At 43.2% G+C, this 20,603-nt stretch overlaps 1 protein-coding gene and 1 long non-coding RNA gene across 5 annotated transcripts in view; both read right to left on the reverse strand.

Moving 5' to 3' along the window:
- SPOCK1 (SPARC (osteonectin), cwcv and kazal like domains proteoglycan 1) overlaps nt 1–20,603 on the reverse strand; it is a 515,462-nt gene that overhangs the window by 486,381 nt on the left and 8,478 nt on the right.
- On the reverse strand, nt 514–6,412 carry LOC144341552 (uncharacterized). The gene is made up of 2 exons (XR_013418561.1): nt 5,213–6,412; nt 514–2,351 (listed from the first exon to the last, which is right to left on the reverse strand). It is a non-coding gene; the product is annotated as an uncharacterized LOC144341552 (long non-coding RNA).

Consider the following 20,603-nt stretch of genomic DNA (forward strand, 5'->3'; position numbering starts at 1 on the left):
CGTCTGGCGGAATTTCCCCAGCCTCACAGGAAGCAGTGTAGCATGGGAGCTAGGAGCGTGGGTAACCGGAGGCAGATCAGCCAGGTCTGAATCATGACTCTCTAGTGGTGAGTCATCCAACCTTGGGCAACATGGTTAGTGTCCAGGGCCTCAGTCTTCTTACGTGTAAATGTAAATTGGGGGGAAAACTTCCTTTTTCATAGGGTTGTTGCGAGAGTAATACGAGTTAATTGCACAAAGTGCTCAGCCCAGAACTTGGCATACAGTAAACGCTCACTAAATGTTGGCATTATTGATCAACAGCTCCACCTGGTCTGTGCAGGACTTAGCTCTGTCCAACTCTCCTATCCAAGCTGAGGTCCCCAGAGCCACACAGGGTGATCCTTGGCTGATCTATTCAGATGACATAGGCTCAATAAGCGAAATTTATGTTTTACATAATTAGATGGCAGATTTTGCTGCCATCCCCACCAAATCATAATACTCCCCAAAGTTAAATTACTTGTGTTTTTGTTTGTTTGTTTTTGCTTTGACACCCAATAGCTGTGAGGATTTGGGCAGCTTCCTTCTCTGTAAAAATGGAGATGATGATGGCACCTACTTCATTCAGTTGCTGCAAAGGTTAAATGGAATACAAGTAACGTGCTCAGCCCATAGTAAATTATCAGTCAGTAGTAGCCGCTATTCCTATTTGTGCATCTACATTTGCCAGAATCAAGAGAAAGATCCATCACCACTGCTTTTTCTGACATAGTGTGGCTAACAAACATTGCTGGAAACTGCAGGACCCTGGTGACTATTCTAAAGTAATGTGAAAGCCCAGAAGCAGTCCTTTCCTACCCAGCATAAATAATGATGGCTCCTGGAGGCCAGCAGTCAGCGGATCAGGCCCACGGCAAAGTGCACCACGCCTAGGATGGCAAGGTCTCGGCAGCCAGAAAAGGAGCGTCTCCCAAGATCGGGAGGGGCCCCATCACTCTCTCCACTTCTCAGCAGGGAAATAAGAGGCTGAGAACAAGGTGATCAGGGAACTCCACAGCCTTGCAATCAGCGAAGAGGTAATCACATGCCCATGGAACCTGAGGGCATGGAAAATAATAGGGCAGAGTAATCTACCTTCACCCAGGTAGATTGGGCAGGAGAGGAGAACAGAGCAACTGACAAGGGTGAGCAGAAATAAGACGGATGAAAACATCCCTCAAGTCACAAACTGTGATTCCAGAGTCAGACTCTCTCTCTACTAAGGAATTCATCTGGAGGGTGACTTGCCAAAGACTCACTGCCATGAATTCATGGGAGGATATGCCCGGGGCCCTGGCTCAGTGCTGCCAGCAGACCCTGTCCACACTTGGAGTGGACCTTAGGAACAGGGAGACTTGATGAGCACTTTAGTCTGCGGCTGCAATTCTCCAGAGGCAGAGTTTCTGGTCAGACAGGAGTAATCCCCATCATACTATCTTCTCTTTGACTCCCCCATCACCACCTCATCCAGGAAGAAGGGATTCTGCCAGGAAAAAGGGGGCTCAAACCTTTAAAGAATGTCTTAAGTGTACAAAAAAAAAAAAATGCTCAGTGCAAACTAGCATTTCACTGAGATCACATGTTTTCCTATCAGGACAAAAATCCAAAAGGCAATCACTCAGCCAGTTGGGAGAAAATAGCCACTCAGGTGTGCTGCTGGTGGGGGCTTTAACTGGGGCAACCCATGGAAGGGGAGTGTAATTTGGCAACATTCATTAACATAACTAATGTATATACCCTTGGACCAAACAAATTCATTTCTGGAATGTAACCTACAAGTACAGGTGCACACGAGTGAAATGAGGCTTCCCTAAGATTATTCATTACAGCATTGTTTTTAACAGCATAACATAGGGAACAACCCCAGCTTCCACCAATAGGAGACAAGGTAAATAAATCAACGTACATTCAGACAATGGAATACTTTGCAACTTTCAAAAAGAAAAAGAATTAGGACCCAATAGAAAAATGGACAAAATTCCTAAAAAGAAGATGCTCTGCTTCACTCATAATAAAAGAAATGCCAATTAAAACTACACTGTGATACCATTTCTCACCTATCCTGCTTGCAGAAGTCCAAATGCTTCATCACATATTCTGTTGGCAAGGCTGTAGGGAGCCAAGCACTGTTCTATGTTGCCGGTTAAAGTGCAAAATGAGGCCGGGCGCGGTGGCTCACGCCTGTAATCCCAGCACTTTGGGAGGCCGAGACGGGCGGATCACGAGGTCAGGAGATTGAGACCATCCTGGCTAACCCGGTGAAACCCCGTCTCTACTAAAAAAATACAAAAAAACTAGCCGGGCGAGGTGGCGGGCGCCTGTAGTCCCAGCTACTCCGGAGGCTGAGGCAGGAGAATGGCGTGAACCCGGGAGGCGGAGCTTGCAGTGAGCTGAGATCCGGCCACTGCACTCCAGCCTGGGTGACAGAGCGAGACTCCGTCTCAAAAAAAAATAAAATAAAATAAAGTGCAAAATGATTCAGCCCCGTGGAGAGGGATTTGGCAATTGCTGACAGACCTGCATATGCTTCTGCTGTGACCTAGCGATTCCCCTTCTAGGAATTTACCCCCAAAGATATACACCTCTGCAAATATGAAACAACAGATGCACAAGGTTATTCACTCACCCTCATGAATAAAGAAACCTAAATGTGCATCCATAGGAGACTGGCTGAATAAACTACTATAAATCCACACAATGGAAAAAATTCTGCAGCCATATGAAAGAGTGAGAAAGATCTTGATGAACTGCTATAAGCTGTTTCCATGTATTGTTAAGTGGAAAACAGCAAAGTACAAAAGTAAACAGGTATACATGTATACACATGAGAGAAGAGGAAACAAAACATACAAATATACATGCTTGTTTTTGTAGAAAGAAACACAGAAATAATAAACTAGCAGCTACTGGAAATGGTTCCCACAGCGGGTAGGAGGAACGGGGTGAGAAGGATAGTAACAGGGAGTCAGATTTCTATTCCTCTCCATATAGTTTTGATTTTGAACATAAATGTTTTATATTTTCAAGAAATTTTAAAGTGATGAACAAAGCTAAAGTTGAATATAAACAGCAATAAGAAAACCTAATCATATATTAACATAGAAACAAAATCACTTTAAAAATAAGAATTGGTCCAAGTAATTTTCAAAATACTACTCCTTTAAACCTTTACTGGGATATACTGCAAGAACAAAAAGAGCTGACTTTCTACAGCACCTGAATTATTTTCTCCACACTGTTAGGATAACCTCACTTCAAGAATTTTAATAAAGCCAAATGCCCATCAATCAATGAGTGGATAAATAAACTGTGGTTTCTTTACAATGGAATACTATGCAGTCATAAAAAGGAATGAATTAACAGCACTTGCAGTGACCTGGATGAAATTGGAGACTATTATTCTAAGTGAAGTAACTCAGGAATGGAAAACCAAATCTAGCATGTTCTCACTGATATGTGGGAGCTAAGCTATGAGGACACAAAGGCATAAGAATGGTACAATGTGACTTTGGGGACTTGGGGGGAAGAGTGGGAGGGCGGTAAGGGATAAAAGACTACATATATGGTGCAGTGTATACTGCAGCAGTGATGGGTGCACCAGGATCTCACAAATCACCACTAAAGAAGTTACATAACCAAATACCACCTATACCCCAATAACTTATGGAAAAATAAAAGAAAAAAAAGAAATTTTGAACTTTGGTAGGTCATTTGTATTAACCTTTGGTAGGTCTGTTGTATTAACAGTATGGTAATTCCTAGACTCTTGCATACATCACAGAATACAATAAATAAGTAAATGTATTGATATTAGTTGGAATCAGGGTTCTCACTGTGGGAAAAATAAAGAGCCTATTTTATGGAGTCTAATGGTATGGTGTTTGATTTACACTGAAAGTATCGATAAGAGCTCATAATTTATAGCATTCCTGCCTCTGCGCACTTAAAGTGGCTCAAAGTAATGACAAGTCCTGATAGCAATCTGCACACCCAGCCCCTAGATCTTGGTTTGTAAACACCAATCTTCATTAGAAGGAACCAGGATTCTTTGGATCTGATTCCAGGACTGGGGAAATGCAAGATAAGCCTAGAATATCTTATTATGCCAGAAAGTAAGTGAGTGCTCAAAAGAACAGAAAAGCAAGTTTGAAAGGGCTCCCATGGTCAGATTTGGGACAATTAGTGCATCAATAGGCACAGTGATGTCCAAGACAACACACTGAATGGTAATCACTGAACTGAAAGAAAATCCAGGAGTCCACAGTGTTATTAACAAGGTGGGAGAGAGATGAAGCTCTTCTTTACTAAAAAAAATACTAGTGAAAAAAAATGTGGGTAATTTTGGAAAACCATCACTTTGCAATGTAATACTACAGCAAAAGGACCATTAATGCATGCTGAAGTCTTTGGGTAAAAGGCTGTTGAAGAACAGGATATTCACATGGTCTCAAACTTCCATCTCACAGATTATTTATTGGATACAAAGGAAACAGGGTGCCTTTACACTGAACTAGCCGGCAGACACTCCCTTAACCAAGTGATCAAACTAAGGATCCCCAACAGTGAGACCAGGCGGCATGGCATCTTATATGATACAGTGGGAAGTATAATACAGCCCAGCACTGCTGTGATCTTCCTGGCAAAGTGTCTGATCAGAGTCCAATCGTGAAGAAGCAACCAGACAAGTACAGATGGGGTGACATTCAACAGGACAACCTGCCTGAACCCTTGAAAAATAACAGTATCCTGAAGGACCCCCCTCTCCCCCAAATGGTAGCAGTACTCTTCTCTTTTCTAGATCAAAGGTGACATAACAACCAAATGCAGTATCTCACAGACGCTGGAATGGAAGAAAAACACAGTTATATACAATGCTTTTGGAAAGTAAGAGAAAATGTTTTTCAACAAGGTTCTGGCTAAAGACATTTTAATGCAAACTTGATATCACTATTATATTAAATTTCCTGGGTCTGATAATTTTGTTACTGAAAACATAAGATAATTAATATATCACCTAAAGTGTCTTTATTTATTTATTTATTTATTTATTTATTTATTTTGAGATAAGGTTTCACTCTGTTGCCCAGGCTGGAGGGCTGTGGCACAACCATGGCTCACTGCAGCCTTGAACTCCTGGGCTCAAGCCATCCTCCTGCCTCAGCCTCATGAGTAGCTGGGACTACAAGCACACCATGCTGGCTAATTTTATTTTTTATAAAGATGGGGGTCTCATTATGTGACCCAGGCTGGTCTTGAACTCCTGGCTTCATACAATCCTCCCGCCTTAACCTCCCAAAGTGCTGAGATTATAGTATGAGCCACCAAACTCAGCTTAGGGGGTCTTTAAACATAAAAAAGATGAAGATGTTGTCTCTGTTATGATTACTTTTAAAGTTTATTTTATGTTTAAAAAGGCAGGCTAGAGAACAGCGTGTATAGACTCCTACTTTGGGGTAAAATGTTGGGGAGGGGGCAAGTTATAGGGTTTTTTTTTAACTTTTGAGTTCAAGGGTACATGCACAGGTTTGTTACATAGGTAAACTCATGTCATGGGGGTTTGCTGTATGGATTATCTCATCATCCAGGTATTAAGCCTAGTACCCAACAGTTATTTTTCCTGATTCTTTCCTTCCTCCCACCCTCCACTCTCTGGTAGGCCCCAAATTATACAGTTGCTTATATGCACGTACGCAATTTCTGGAAGACTGTGTAAGAAACTAACAAAGATGGTGACCTATGGCAGGTAGCAAAGAGAAGCAGAGAACAAAACAGGGCAGATAAGAAACAGAGGTGGGAGCAAGTACATTCGCTGTATCCTTTTCAAAATATTTCAAACCATGCATAGGTATTATGTACTTAAAAAAAGTCAGCATTGTGTTTTAGAAGAGAAAAATGAAGATCTAGAAGGTGGAAGGAATAGGTCAGTGAAAGAACTAAGAACTTTGAGACCTTAAGGGAGAGGACCTTAACATTTTCTAGGGGTGTCAGCGATGTCCTTGGTATCATGAAACATGACCTTCTCAGGCTGAGTGGGGAAGAGCAGGTGTGCAGCTCAGCAAAACACATCAGAAGTCTTAGATTTCTGGCCGGACACAGTGGCTCACGCCTGTAATCCCAGCACTTTGGGAGGCTGAGTCAAGTGAATTACTTGAGGTCAGAAGTTCAACACCAGCCTGGCCAATATGGTAAAACTCCATCTCTACTAAAAATATAAAAATCAGCCAGGCATGGAGGCAGGTGCCTGTAATCCCAGTTACTTGGGAGGCTGAGGTGGAAAGATCGCTTGAACCTGGGAGGCGGAGGTTGCTGTGAGCTGGGATAGTGGCACTGCACTGCACTCCAGCCTGGACAACAGAATGAGACTCTGTCTCAAAAAAAAAAAAAAAAAATATATATATATATATATATATTCATATTGTTATTTCCCAGCAATTCAGCAGTTCTTTTACTAAAAATGTATCCCAAGGAAATAATAAAGATGAACAAAGATTTAATCACCAAAAATGTTCATCACAATATTGTTATAATAGGGAAAAACTGAAAACAGTCCAAATGTTTTAAAAAGCCTTATTTAAATAAATAATTGGACTATCCACCCAAAGAAATACTAGGCAGTCATAGTCAAAGTATATGCCATGACCCAGAAAGATGTTTATGTAGCATTTTAAAATGAAGGGGGCACATACAACTCATGATTTCATTTAAAATTGTATATGTGTGAATATATAAATGCATAAAGCAATACAGCTATCTTGGGGCAACAGGATTACAGATTTTCCTTCTGATTAATTCTCTCAAAAAGTGAGGTTTATGTTATGTTTTGTTTTTTGTTTTAAGTAGTGAATTTAGTGTTGTAAGTGGGACTGGGAAGGCCCTTGCAGAGAATTCTGGAGAGGCACGATCCAGATGTCTTTCTCATCAGCTTCAAGGTTGGGAAGACACTTGCAGACCACTCAGTTTGGATATAGCCAACTTGCATCTCTAGCTTCCGAAGCATTTCTCAGTATAACTTGCAGGGAAGCAGAGGGGGCCAGCCTGCTGGCTAATATATCAAAGCAAACCTGTCAACCTGCTGACAACCCCTAACAGCAGCTAGAGTAGGTCAATGTCCACTGGACTGTGACGCTTCCCCACTTATTCTCCAGGGAATGATCACATTTGAGGGGGAAAACAGAGCCTCTTTTCAACAGAGCACCTCTTGCTAAGCTCCACATGTCAGCTCAGACAGCACCTGAAGCTAAGGACCACTGTAAAAAGCTGACGAAAGCAGCTCCCACACATCAGCATATCCTGCTGACTCTGGAAAGAGGGACACTTGGCTTCATGTAAGGAAGCTGAAAAGGTCCTGGTTTCTGTCAACTTGCTGGCTGCCGAGCCAGGGAACAGAATGAAGTGGACTTCATTCAGCAACACAGCATGCTGGAGAATGCAGGTTTGGGGTCAAACCCAGATTTAAGCGCCCCTTCTTTTCCTTAGCTCTTCTACTTGGGCAAGTCACCTCCTCACCCTGTGTTTCAGGTTCCTCAGGTATAAAACGGAGGTAATAGGATCTTCTAGCAGAACTAGGAAGATTAAACAGGCTATGTGTAAGGCTTGGATAGAAGTCCAGTACATGTGTAGGTGTACACAAGCATGGAAGGACGGATAAACACAGAGGAAAACAGTGACAAGGCCATCTTAGAATAGCACCTGGCACAGGCTAAGTCATAATAAATGCCAGCTGTTATTATTGCTAGAGCAAAGATTAGTGAGCTGGAGTCACCCACCAACAGATCAGATAACCAAGCATGAGGGCCTGAGACATAATCCCTTGTGGCAAGATTCGAAGTCTCCAGGAGACAAGCCTGGCATTGGTATCCCCAAAAAGGGGAGAAATTACTGGATTTAAAGTAAAAATCACATCCAAGTCCTACATGTCAGAGACATTCAGATTTGAAATAATCACTAGTTTTACTTTAAATGCAACATAAACTAAATGACCCAATAAAATGTTTGTTTTTAGAAATTAAACAAGCTTTCTCCCCAGTCCCTAGTAGATTTGAACAGAAAAAGAAATTTGCATTCAGTAAAAGTTCCACTAAAATAAGCTAGGCCACAAATCTAAAGGATTTTAAAATTGGTATACATTAGTAAGATTTTCTATTTATCAATAAACTACTACATTTCCAAGCAGAGAGTTAGGTCTCTTATATCTAGACTGTATTTTTCAAATGGAACTTTGTATTCACCACCACCCCCAACCCAAATTTGACTAAGACCAAAGTTCAACACCAAATTCCTGACTATTCTAAAAATAACAACAATAAGGAAGATAGGGGTAGGGGGGCAGGCAACAAGCTTTCAGATGTGAAAGATCAATTCTTACCCAGAGAGCTTCATAAAAGGGGTACAAAGAACTAACCCCTGCCATTACTCCACACCAGCCCACCCTGCTCCCCTCATCTGTATGAGAAGAAAACCAAAGGGAGAAGGTGGTGGTCACCCGCCTTTGGGGACATGCAAGGTTTACCAGGTTTTCCCACTGAGGTGTGTTCCCAATTCAAGTGTCATGTAAGGGTATATTAGATAGGAGAACTGCTCAAAAAGTGGAGCACCAGCAAGAAGAGAAGATTTGTTTCCCCACTTGGGCCTTTTCTCAGGCAGCGAGCTTGCTTATCTGTCCTGTGACTAACTGAACAGAGAAAAGGGAATTCAAGAGGTCTAGCCAAATTGAGAGAAGAGGCAGCATTAGGGAAGTCTCTGTCCCCACGGGTTAGTAGAGCAAGGAATGAGAGTTTAGGGAGCATCATAAACAGTAGCTCAGCTGGAGCCACTGCATGCATATCCACCCATGAGGACCACCTACAGGTGAGAGGACTTTAGTAGCATAAGGCTGCAGGATAGATCCCCGGGAGGTGATGCCCTTGGGACAGTATTAATACCACTGGCCAAGCATGTGACTTCTCCACCTCCTAGGCACATGATAGCATCACCTTTAACTGGCCCATTAATGGGGGTCTGTCCATGCGACCTACCTTGCTCTCAAAAATGGCATCTCCTCTAAGAAGATGTACTGAAATGCTAATGCAAGGCCCCAGAGCACACTCTTCCTCCTGCACAGTGATTGTGAACGCACGGAGATGGAGCCTTCATCAGCCTGGTGTCCTGGGACAATGCAGATCAGAGCCCTTACCAATCCATGAGAGATGTGTAGCATGAGAAGAAATAAACCTTTGTTATTTTAAGCAAAAGTGTGATTAATATGGAGTTATTGGTTCCCACAGCATAATTTAACCCGTCCTAACTGATAAAAGTGGAATAGGAAGGAAGAGGTTGACCTAGATTCAAACCACTGCATCAAGAAATTATATAGTAGGCAAGTCCCCTGCCTGGTCCTCTAGAGGGCACACCTTGATGGCAAGCCTGGGAGGAAAAAGGTTAAATAATCAATCAGACATTCATCCCCACTCAGACTCCTCAAGCCACAAGTCAAGACTGTGCAGGGGAAGAGGAAGAGAAAACCTCAAATCTGATGTAAGATGGAAGTTGTAAACTCAACTGGACTTAGTTTTAAGGCTAAAAATGATAGAAAACGATGCAATCTGCCAAGATGTTATTAAGGGAAAGCAGCAATTAAAAATAAACAAAACTGCCTCGTGTTTATTTCCCAAGCTGAAAGTCTTCAATACGCTGGCTGCCCGTACATGTTTGGTAAACAAGGACATGTGTTTATGACTGGTCTTAGAAAGCTGCAGCTGTTCACGTTGCTCTCCTTCACACACACACACACACACACACACACACACACACACACTCATTCACTCGTATTACTGAAATAATTTCCAAAAGACAATCAATAGTGCCCCAAGACAATCAGTTCTAATCGGCTCTACCGACTGTGACATGCTAATCCTATTATGTGGCCTTCCTGCTTCTTTTGGACATAGAGTTGTTTTGCTCTGCACAGAGAGGGTACACCCGCTGGGAAAGAGAGATTAGGATGCCTGAAAATAATGTGTCCAAGAAAGAGCCCAACTATCATTACTGAGAGGATGGGCACTGAACAGCCAAATGGCCCATGAGTGTGACAGGGAGGAGACTTATTAAGATGTCAAGCTTCCCCAACTTCTTCCCACTCCGTATCACCCACCCCATGCCCTCTAAAGAACCGTTTTATCTATTTCTAGCCTGGAAGTCAGGAGGGTAGAAGAGCACCTAAGAAGCCAGGGGAAAGTGGGAAGTATTTAACCGGAGAGGCAAATACCTCCTGGCTAAGGAGAAGAGTTTTATGCTGTTGTCATAAGAGAGACCCCTGAGCACACAAAGGGACCAAAAGAATGAGGAGGGAAGAGGAAGAGGAGGAAGAGGAAGACAGAGCTTTGGAGAACCTTCACTGTGGGTTATGATTTTGAGTATTCTTTAATAGTTTACTTGAAGTAAAAACTGAAACTCCTCTTGAATTCCTTTGGCTGGTGGATGTGCATCTGTGAATGGAACTTTAAGCAAAGCCCTGGCTGTGTGAGGCTCTGGGGTTTATTTGGGTGACAGATTCTCCACATCATTCTCCCCCTTACCCTCTTCCTCTGATACTTCTCCAAAAGGCATTTCACAATTCAGAGCAGATGCCTTCTCTCTGCAAGCCTCTCTGACCTCTCCACTGGGATCGCATGACCCTCCGAGGCTCCCCTGATGTCCTATGCTTCCCCTCACATCCACTTGTGTTATAACTATTTACCTGTTTATCCAAGTATAGTCTCAGCTCCTTAGAGCCAAGATTTAGTCTTGAATTTCACACCCCCGGCCTGGTACCATGCCTAGCACACAAGTATTCAGTAATTAAGACAATCTAGCATCTCTCAAACTCAAAATTTTACTAAATCAAAAATATGGGAAGAAAATGATTATCTGCTTCCCTTGTCCCATAAAACACAAACTGCGTTTCTTGCCTATGCATCAACATCTGTGTTATTTCTGCAGAAGCTCAACCATTCTGCTGGTCAGTCTTACATACATTTCACATAAACACTAACTCTGTAGTGGGGAAGGGAATGGAGGGGAAAGATTTTAAAACTATAACAAGTATCTTAAAAGGTTACTCCAGAAGATTCCCTGGAGTGTCAAGGTCCCTTGTCGGATGACGAGTCATGGAGTAGCAATGTCAGCTACAGGTCTGTGTGAGCACCTCAAAGGATGGGGTCCTGCCAAGCTGCGGTAAGGGAGCAGACTATGGCTATGACACTACAGGTTTTCTTCTCTGTCTTCCATTCCCCCTAAAGTATACCAAAGAGCTCAGTAGGCCTTTGGACTTTTCAACTCAAGACTGGAAAGGAGAAAGATACACTTTAGCTTAGAATTGCTCAGGAGTTATACTGGCAGGAAGTTAGTATTTAAAGGGAAACGGGACTTTCAGACTGGACCCAAAAGACTTTTTCTCCCATACTCCTACCTATGCCTAAGACATCTGACCTTTACCTGGCAAGTGACTGGCCAGGGCAGAGACAGTAACCCAGGCTGGACATCGGGGATAGAAATTGGAAGGATTTGGGGAGGGATACAGAATAAAGGGCAGGGGAGGGAAGGGGAAACTGCAGAAAATGCCCAAGGGAACTCTCTCTCTGCCAGCCATGGGATGGGCCACATGGTACATACACCACATAATGCTGGACTAAGACTTCACACCCATGAGCAGCAGCTGCAGAAATATCCAAATAGAGCAGAGGCATTTGTTCCCCATCTCCACTATCCTATGGACTTGATGTGAACTCACAGATGACTTGAACCAGAAGTAGAGACGTGATCAGACATCCTCCAAGAGGCTGGTGGGCTTGATCACTTTGTTATGGACCGTGTCCCCTTTCCCACCCCAAAGCAGAAATACTAGAATTATACAGGGAAAGAGAAAACGTTCTCCCAGCACAGCCTCAAATGTATATTGACCATCTAGAGAGGCTTCTAGATGCCTCAATACAGGAGCCAAGGCCTGGAACACAGGAGTTCACAATCCAGGTGTGCCTCAAACTGACCAAACAGGAACCAGGGTGAGGAACATGCTCCCCAGTACCCAGCCATGTGGCACTGGCTGTCACTGCTATAGAATTCAGGGGACTGGGTCATTAAAATTTGCCATGCAGCAGATGAAAAAGAAGCAAGCTGTGAACAAGGATCATCTTGTTGGAAATAACAGATACTACCCAAGATGTGCGCAGAAACAAGAATCAAGGGAGAATACCCAGCCCATCCATCTGGAGACTGTCAGTTCTCTTGGGGAAGAGCAATATTTTTATGCTGCATTTTCCTACTCCTCAGAGTAACAAAATCAAACGGGCTCTCTGATTCACAGCGCAGCCAATTTAATGTAACTCATAGGTAAATAAACAACATCTCCCAGTGGCCATTTATCTTGGCAAAAATAATAAAAATCATATAGTCTTTATTATACCTGATTAGATGTAATAATCTGTCAAACTTCCTTGAGATATAAAAAGTAATGTGTTTAGGCCGGGCACGGTGACTCACACCCATAATCCCAGCACTTTGGAAGGCCGAGGCGGGCGGACCCCCTGAGGTCAGGAGCTTGACACCAGACTGGCTAACGTGGTGAAACTCTGTCTCCACTAAAAATACAAAAATCAGGCAGGTGTGGTGGTGGGCACCTGTAATCCCAGCTACTCAGGAGGCTGGGACAAAAGAATCACTTGAACCTGGAAGGTGGACGCTTCAGTGAGCCAAGATCACGCCATTGCACTCCAGCCTGGACAACAAGAGCGAGACTCCATCTCAAAAATAAAAATAAAAGATAAAAAATAATGTATTTGTTCAGTTAGCCCTCCCTTCTCTTGGCTCTGGAAAAGTCAAAACGTCACAAACAAGAGGAGCCCTGTGTCCCAGATCCTAGGAGAGTACCTGGCACATGTATTTCTCAAATGAACAACAACCTTACCTTCATCCACCTGGACTATATCTCACATTAAAAAATAATTGTAAAAGGAGCAACTGTATCTCTAGGCCAGCATTTCTCAGCCTTGACCCTAGTGACAATTTATTTTGGGTTGGAGGGAGGCTGCCCTGTTCATTGTAGGCTGTTTAGCAGCACCCATGGTTTCTACTCACTGGATGCCAGTGGCACACTCTCCAACCAGTATGGCACCAAAAATGTCTCCAGACAGGGCCAAAAGTCTTCTAGGGGCAAAATCTCCTGGCTAGGAATCACTGCCCTAGGCCTGCAGAGAGGTCCCAAAGAGCTGATACAGACCGAGAGAACGGTTGTGTTTTCTGTCTCATTCATGATGTTGAGACAGCACCCGGGGAAACCCTTCTCCCTGCCTGCTCTCTGAGGTGAGTGCACCAGACACGCCTGCGGTGGGAGGAAAACCTGGGTAATGAAAATCAAGTAGATGTCTTGAACACAAATGAAGACTGAGATGCGGGCCCAAGCCTTGTCTGTATTCGACAGGAAAAACCACTTCACCACTGTGGTGGGAATGGACTTGGGTTTTAATGATCTCCTCTCACCCTCATCCACCACAAGGGCATTGAAACATCTATACATTGCACCAGGAACAGGGCATCCGTCAGCAGCAATTTCACTTAAAATCCAGCTTGGAGCATCTGCTCCTGCTCCTAATTAGGAACAAGACTGGGATTCATTAATATCCCCACAACCAGTTCAAAGGGCTCTTCAGAGAATAGGCCCTGCAAAGCATTCCCAAGGCCAGGCACAAGCATGAGGAAGGGCAGCAGCTTCTGCTCCCCAGTTCTGGGTGAGCTGTGGGCTCTCACACCTGTTTCCCTAACAAAACTCAAGTGGGATCAGAAAAACATTCCTCCCAATCGGGACTCTGATGATCATGCATCACCTTACCTGTGCTGATTTAGTACTTGCACATAACCTGGCATGCCATGTTTCCATCAAATTCTTCTTCTTTACCAAAATTCACTGACACCCACGATTGGAAACGTTGCAATAAAACACACATTCTACAGTTCCAGGGGTAGAATCAGTACCACATGATAACATACATCAACGCCCTTTAAAATACACGCGCCGGCACACCGAGCATTGCTACTTCTGGAAATATACCAAAAGGAAATCATTGTAAATGTGGAAAGACTCATATAACCAAAAATATTCATCACACAATTATTTAGAATAAGGAAAAAATAGAAACAATCAATTGCCTACCATCAGATACCTTAGTTTAGTATATTGTAGCATCTACACTCACTGGACTCAAAAACACCATTAAAATGTCATTTACAAAGAATAGCACCATACTAAAATGTTTATGTTGTGTTGTTACATGAAAAAAGACAGCACCAAATCATATAAGCAGCATGATATTAACCATGAAAATAAAAACTTACGTATTCAAAAGTCTACTTGAGGCAAATAGACCCTTCCTAAAAAGTGTTCGAGGTGAGTGCATTTTGGAGGGAAGTAATTTCACTTTTCTGTATCTTTTTTTTTTAATTTTTTATTATTATACTTTAAGTTCTAGGGTACATGTGCATAACGTGCAAGTTTGTTACATATGTATACTTGTGCCATGTTGCTGTGCTGCACCCATCAACTCGTCAGCACCCATCAACTCGTCATTTACATCAGGTATAACTCCCAATGCAATCCCTCCCCCCTCCCCCCTCCTCATGATAGGCCCCGGTGCGTGATGTTCCCCTTCCCGAGTCCAAGTGATCTCATTGTTCAGTTCCCACCTATGAGTGAGAACATGCAGTGTTTGGTTTTCTGTTCTTGTGATAGTTTGCTAAGAATGATGGTTTCCAGCTGCATCCATGTCCCTACAAAGGACACAAACTCATCCCTTTTTATGGCTGCATAGTATTCCATGGTGTATATGTGCCACATTTTCTTAATCCAGTCTGTCACTGATGGACATTTGGGTTGATTCCAAGTCTTTGCTATTGTGAATAGTTCTTTTTTAAAAATTATCTATTTCTTGAAATTGGGAAAAGAACACTGTAAAGTCAAAAGAATAATGGAAGACCCACCATTAGAGCATAAATATGTCCCCTCTATATTCTTTCTATACTAGGGTATCTTTGTCCCTAGCACTTAAAACCAATCATTGTATCTTTAACTGTGTTGCTTTTCTCCCTCAACTGGAACATAATTTTCATAAGGGTAGGCAAATGTCTGACACGTAGTTGATACATTTTTGTTGAATTGGATGTATGGGCTAGATTATAGGATTTCTCTTTTTAATTTCTCAATCAGCAAAACAAAAGATGCTGCTCCCAGTGAACCTCTACATATGAATGAAAGAGTAATTGCCACAACCACTTTGGAAAACTAGTTAACTGCATCTCTTTAAGTTAAACACTCACCTATCTTAATGGTGACCAGTGGATTCCCACACCTAGGTGTGTACCTGAGAAAAATGTGTACATGAGTTCACCAAAAGACATGCTTCAGAGAGCGCTATTATGTAATAAGCAAAAACTGGAAACTAACTGCCCTTCAACAATATATTGTTATATAACAATGTAACAAATATATTTCAACAAAATAAATTGTGGAATATTTATACAGCAATGAAAAATTTAAAAAAACAAAAACAAAAAAAAGTATAACAAATTTAATGTTGGAAAAAAAAGAAGCTAGACATTTAAAAGTACATACTTATTCCATTTATACAAGTAAGAAAATGGTCAAAACACATCTATGGTGTTAAAAGTCAGTGACTGCTAGGGGCATGAAACGGTCTTCCAAGATGCTGGTAATATTCTGTCTCCTGATCTGGTTGTTTGGGTGTGTTCACTTTGAGAAACTGCATCAAGTGGGACATTTATAATGTGCACCTTTCCATCTCGGTACACTGTGCTCCAATAAAACACACTCCCTACCAATCCAGGGCTGCTAAGGGCAGGGTGTGTTCTCCATAATTCTCTCTCCATTCACTACAGCCCTCGACCAACAGCCCTGACAAGGCTAAATTCACCACACTTCGGCATGTATGCACACACAAGTTCTGTCTTATCTGAACTCTCCACCTTGATTGTACAGGCCCGCACCCTCAGGTTGGCCTGTTGGCAGTGTCTGCACTCATAAAATTAGGTAAAATGACAGAGGTTGCCCATGTATGCCAGGAAGAGCTGAGGCAAGCTGAAGTGACCTGAACACCAGAAAGATTCAGAGACAGGGCCCTGGATCACAAGAAGGACAACGCCTCTGGAAGCCCCGCTTGCCAGAACGGCTCTGGGCCATTTGCAGAGCAGGCCCTTTTCTTTGCAGAAAAATTCGCAACAGGTTTCCCTGACTTCCAAGCACCTCTTTCTCTTCCCTTTGTCGCAAATAGAAAGCCTGCAGCCTGACCAGGGGACAGGAATCATGTTTGTTTCCCCTCTGCTACATCCTAAGTGCACAGCACAGTGCCCTGGTACATGGTAGCCTGGTCAATAAGTATCTTTGGTATGAATGCATGAATAAACAAAACCTACTGAATCAGTGCACCAGGATCTGGTTTCTAAAAAGGCAAATTTCTAGGACCTGGATGGCCATGGAAAGAAACAAAATATTCCAAAAAACACATGAAAAGGTCTTTCTGATATAGGAATTTTTAAACCAACAATTCTGGCATGTAAAAATCTCACAATTTCTCTAAAAGTAAATACAGTATTATTTTATCTTTGCTATGGATAGCATTTGACTGTCTTATTCATTGGAAGTGATGCAGGCCTCATTCCAGGTGGCTGGACAAAGGCTCCAGACCAGGTCCAGAGTCATGACAAGGCTGGCTGACTCAGATGGGAAGTGAGGCCTTGGCCAGATGAAAGTGCTGATACCAGCCAACCATGTCCACAGAAGTCACAGGGAATCATCATGTCCAATAAGCATGAAAAGATCCAGAAATTCCCCATATTCCCCTAACAGTGGAACAATGGAAAGGCCCCCAAATAGTCACATAAGTCTGTCCAACAGATTTAACTATTTTCTTCCTCTTGGCAATAATTTTTTTATCAATTTTAGGTGCCATGAATTTACCATTAATTAAAGGAAATTCAAGAAGCTGGGGTAAAGAACATTTGAGAGTTTGTTCAGTAGGAATAGAATGACTTCAGAATGACGAATACTGCCAAGTCTGGTTGACGCTCATAAATTTTCTAAACTTTGATGAGTCCTTTTTTTTTGGGCTGGGGGGCAGGGGAGTGGATGCCTTCTGATCTTTCGAAAAATAAAAAAACTGGCCAACCAAGAAAAGAATTGACTACACCAAAAAAAGAGTATCAGGTAATGTCACCATCCAGCCCCTGTGTCTCAGACTCCCTCTGTGGTTCCGACTATCAGTATCTGCATCTCAGTGCCCAAGAGTAAACATTCTTTATTACATCCACCATTCCTTGTTTGCTACATACCTTTAATACCACTTCAGTTTCAATACTATTTTCACTATAAACTAAAACCAATGTCAGAGTCAATTTCCTTCATTTCATCTGTCCAGAAAACACATCAGTTGTGGTAGAGAAGATATAAAGTCAGGCCAGAGTTAGCTAGAATCAGGCCTTTTGGAGACAAATATGCTGAGATGATCCCCTGGAATTCTGTCATGTAGAAGGTCCTACATCAATTCCACTGTGCTCATGTTTGCAAGCATCCCTGGGCCCTGGCAGCCAATCAAGACCCAAATGTTACTCCATTCCAGGAAAACCTCATGACAATAGTTGTTGCTAAGGCCTATGTAGAGTCACATATTGGAAAACAAGACCATTTTTTCTGATGTGAATGGTAGCCCTGTTGGCATAAGGGGAAAATACTGCACTCATATTAATCTATTGCAAGTCTTCAAAATAAAATGCTCATTTTGTCTAAAATGTTATTATTCATTGCGGCTAAATGGTGTTGGCTATTTGGGATGAATAACAATTCTCTAGGATTTTCCTAAAAATACAGTCTGAGAACTACCTATATCAGAATCACCTGGACTAGGCCGAGACCAGTGGCTCATGCCTGTAACCCCAGCACTTTGAGAAGCCAAGGCGGGCAGATCACTTGAGGTCAGGAGTTTGACACCAGCCTGGCCAATGCGGCAAAACCCTGTCTCTACTAAAAATACAAAAATTAGCTGGGCATGGTGGTGCATGACTGTAGTCCCAGCTACTTGGGAGTCTGAGGCAGGAGAATCATTTGTACCCAGGCAGCAGAGGTTGCAGTGAGCTGAGATTGCGCCACTGCACTCCAGCCTGGGCGACAGAGCGAGACTCTGTCTCAAAAAAAAAGAATCACCTGGACTGCTTATTTAAAATGCAGGTTCCTGGGTGCCACCTTTGACCTGCTAAAGACTATGCTCTGGACTAGGAGGATGAAATCTGCATTTTAAATATACCCTGACAGTGATTTCTCAAGACTGTAAAGATATTAGTCTGAGAATGCCTCTCTAACAGACCGCTCTAGGCATCTTTTCTCTTTGCCTTGGCCAGGCCTCTCAGATTTGAGTTAGAGTGTGACTCCATCTGCATGGCAGGACAGAACAAGTACAGCTGAAATAGAAAGTGGAGGCCTCTGCTCTCTGCATGTTTGTTTTCTCCATGTTTTATTTGTGCAAAGATTGCCTGGAACACCTGCAGTAACTTCTGCTTCCCTGTTCCAATCACAGGCGCCGATGGACTTTACATAAATGCCTACCCACCCACCACATAATTCCGCTGGGGAATGTTGACGGTGCCCTCTGGAGTGTGGTGTGTCCCAGATCACACAGGAAGGGTTTGGGAAGCATTACAAATCCTTGTATAATATGTCCTCCCTTCCTCCCTTTCCCCAGAGAAAAGTGTGTTTTTAAGGATCAAGTGAGAGGGTATACTTTCATAAAACCATGAGAAAAGCTACCCAATCAAGTTAACTTGGATCTTAGCAATACCCTTCTAAAGGAACCTCCAATAATTCACATCACCAGTCTGTGAATGCATCTTTCATCTTCCCCAAAAAGAAACCATTACCCTCATGTCTGTCATAGGAACGCTAGGCGGACTCAGACCCAAAGGCAAGAAGGTGCACATGCTATCCACACACTCCCCATATGGTGCTGAAGTAACTGCACGCATGTCCATCTCTGCCGCTACGCTGATCCGTCAGTGGGGATGTCTTGCTTTTCATCTTTAACCTCAAAGCGACAGTGGAGGGGAGGAGGGGAAGGAGAAGCCCCATGTCTCATTTTTAAAATATAAACTCCATAGATCACCACTCTGTCCCAGAAACACTATGGTCCTCTTACTTCTAAACAGCAGTGGGAACTGTAGGAGCTCTAAAGCCCAGGACACTTGACCACACAGGGAAGGAGAAACTTCCAGACTACGGACACCAGAGGAGTAGGAAGGATTAAGTGGGGGACCAGGGTGATGGATGTTTATACAATAGAGATGGCTGCAGAAGATGGCATGTGAGGCACAAAGAGGGAAGGAAAAGAACAGGCCATTCTTCCAAGTACTTGGGCCATCTGTGAGCCTCACTTTTTGCAGTTGACTCATTCCCCTGCCCCCAAATGTGTGTTAAGTTGAAAACATGTGAAGTGTACTTTAAAATACACTAGGAGAAAGCTTGCTACTTAAGGGAACCCTAGGGCCAAGGCATCTGATGAAAACACATCAAGGTCTTTCCCACCTCAAGGCCTTTGGACCCGCTCTTCCCATGGCCTCTCCTCGCCTGGTTCACTGCCATCCTCCTGCAGGGCTCAGCTTCAATGTCCTTCCCAGGGAAGCAGTCCCCAGCCAAAAAGGTTAATGGGTTCCTCTTCCCCTTTCCCATGACATATTCTGAGAGCATCGGTGCCTCTGCCTTGTAGCGCTTTTCTCAAAGGAACCTAAATGATTATTTTGTGATTATTTGTCTACCACACTAGACCATAAACACCAGGAAGGTATAAACGTGTCTATCTTCTTCACCCAGCACCTAGCAGAGGCCTGGCACATAGCTGGCAGTGGAAGAATATTTGTGTGACAACAAATTACCCTACCTGCATTAACTGTTATCGCTGGGTTTCTCCTAAGCCACAACCAACCTGCTTGGGCTGTAGTGAATGACAGACCTTCTGATGACCTGTAATGATCTGGAATGCAAGAACTGGGTCTTTGGAGAGAAGGATCAAAGGTCTGGCTAATCCTACTAGTGTTCTCCTTTGGTTGTAATGCCAAATCTGGAGCTTGGGGACAGCCTGAGTGCCAAGAAGCATGTGCTAGACCCTGCAAGAACTTCCCCAAGTATAGTGATGCCAATGTGATGCAAAATCAAGACCAAATTATGGGCACCAGATGTACAGAGGGTGCTGAGAACGCCGTAGTAATACACAGGCTGGTTGGATCATTTGTCTCAAAATGGATTCCATCCCCTGGTGCCCATAAAGCCCGCCTGGGACCACTCTGGCAGGACAAGATGAGGTTTCTACCTCTCGAGACGAGCTGGAGGCAACTGGCTCAGAGCTTAATATTGAAGTGACACCAAGTAGTGCTTGGTTGCATAACAGAGCTCCTAGGGGCACCCTTCGCGTAACTCGGATTTCAGGCACAGTTGCGCACAAACCCCCTCCCAGATACTTCATGATGTGAGTTGCCAGTTTCGGGGAGGAGGTCCAGCAAGAATGTGAAATATGATAGCGAGA

This window comes from Macaca mulatta, chromosome 6, assembly GCF_049350105.2.
Source record: "Macaca mulatta isolate MMU2019108-1 chromosome 6, T2T-MMU8v2.0, whole genome shotgun sequence".
In the NCBI taxonomy this organism is placed as follows: Eukaryota; Metazoa; Chordata; class Mammalia; order Primates; family Cercopithecidae; genus Macaca; species Macaca mulatta.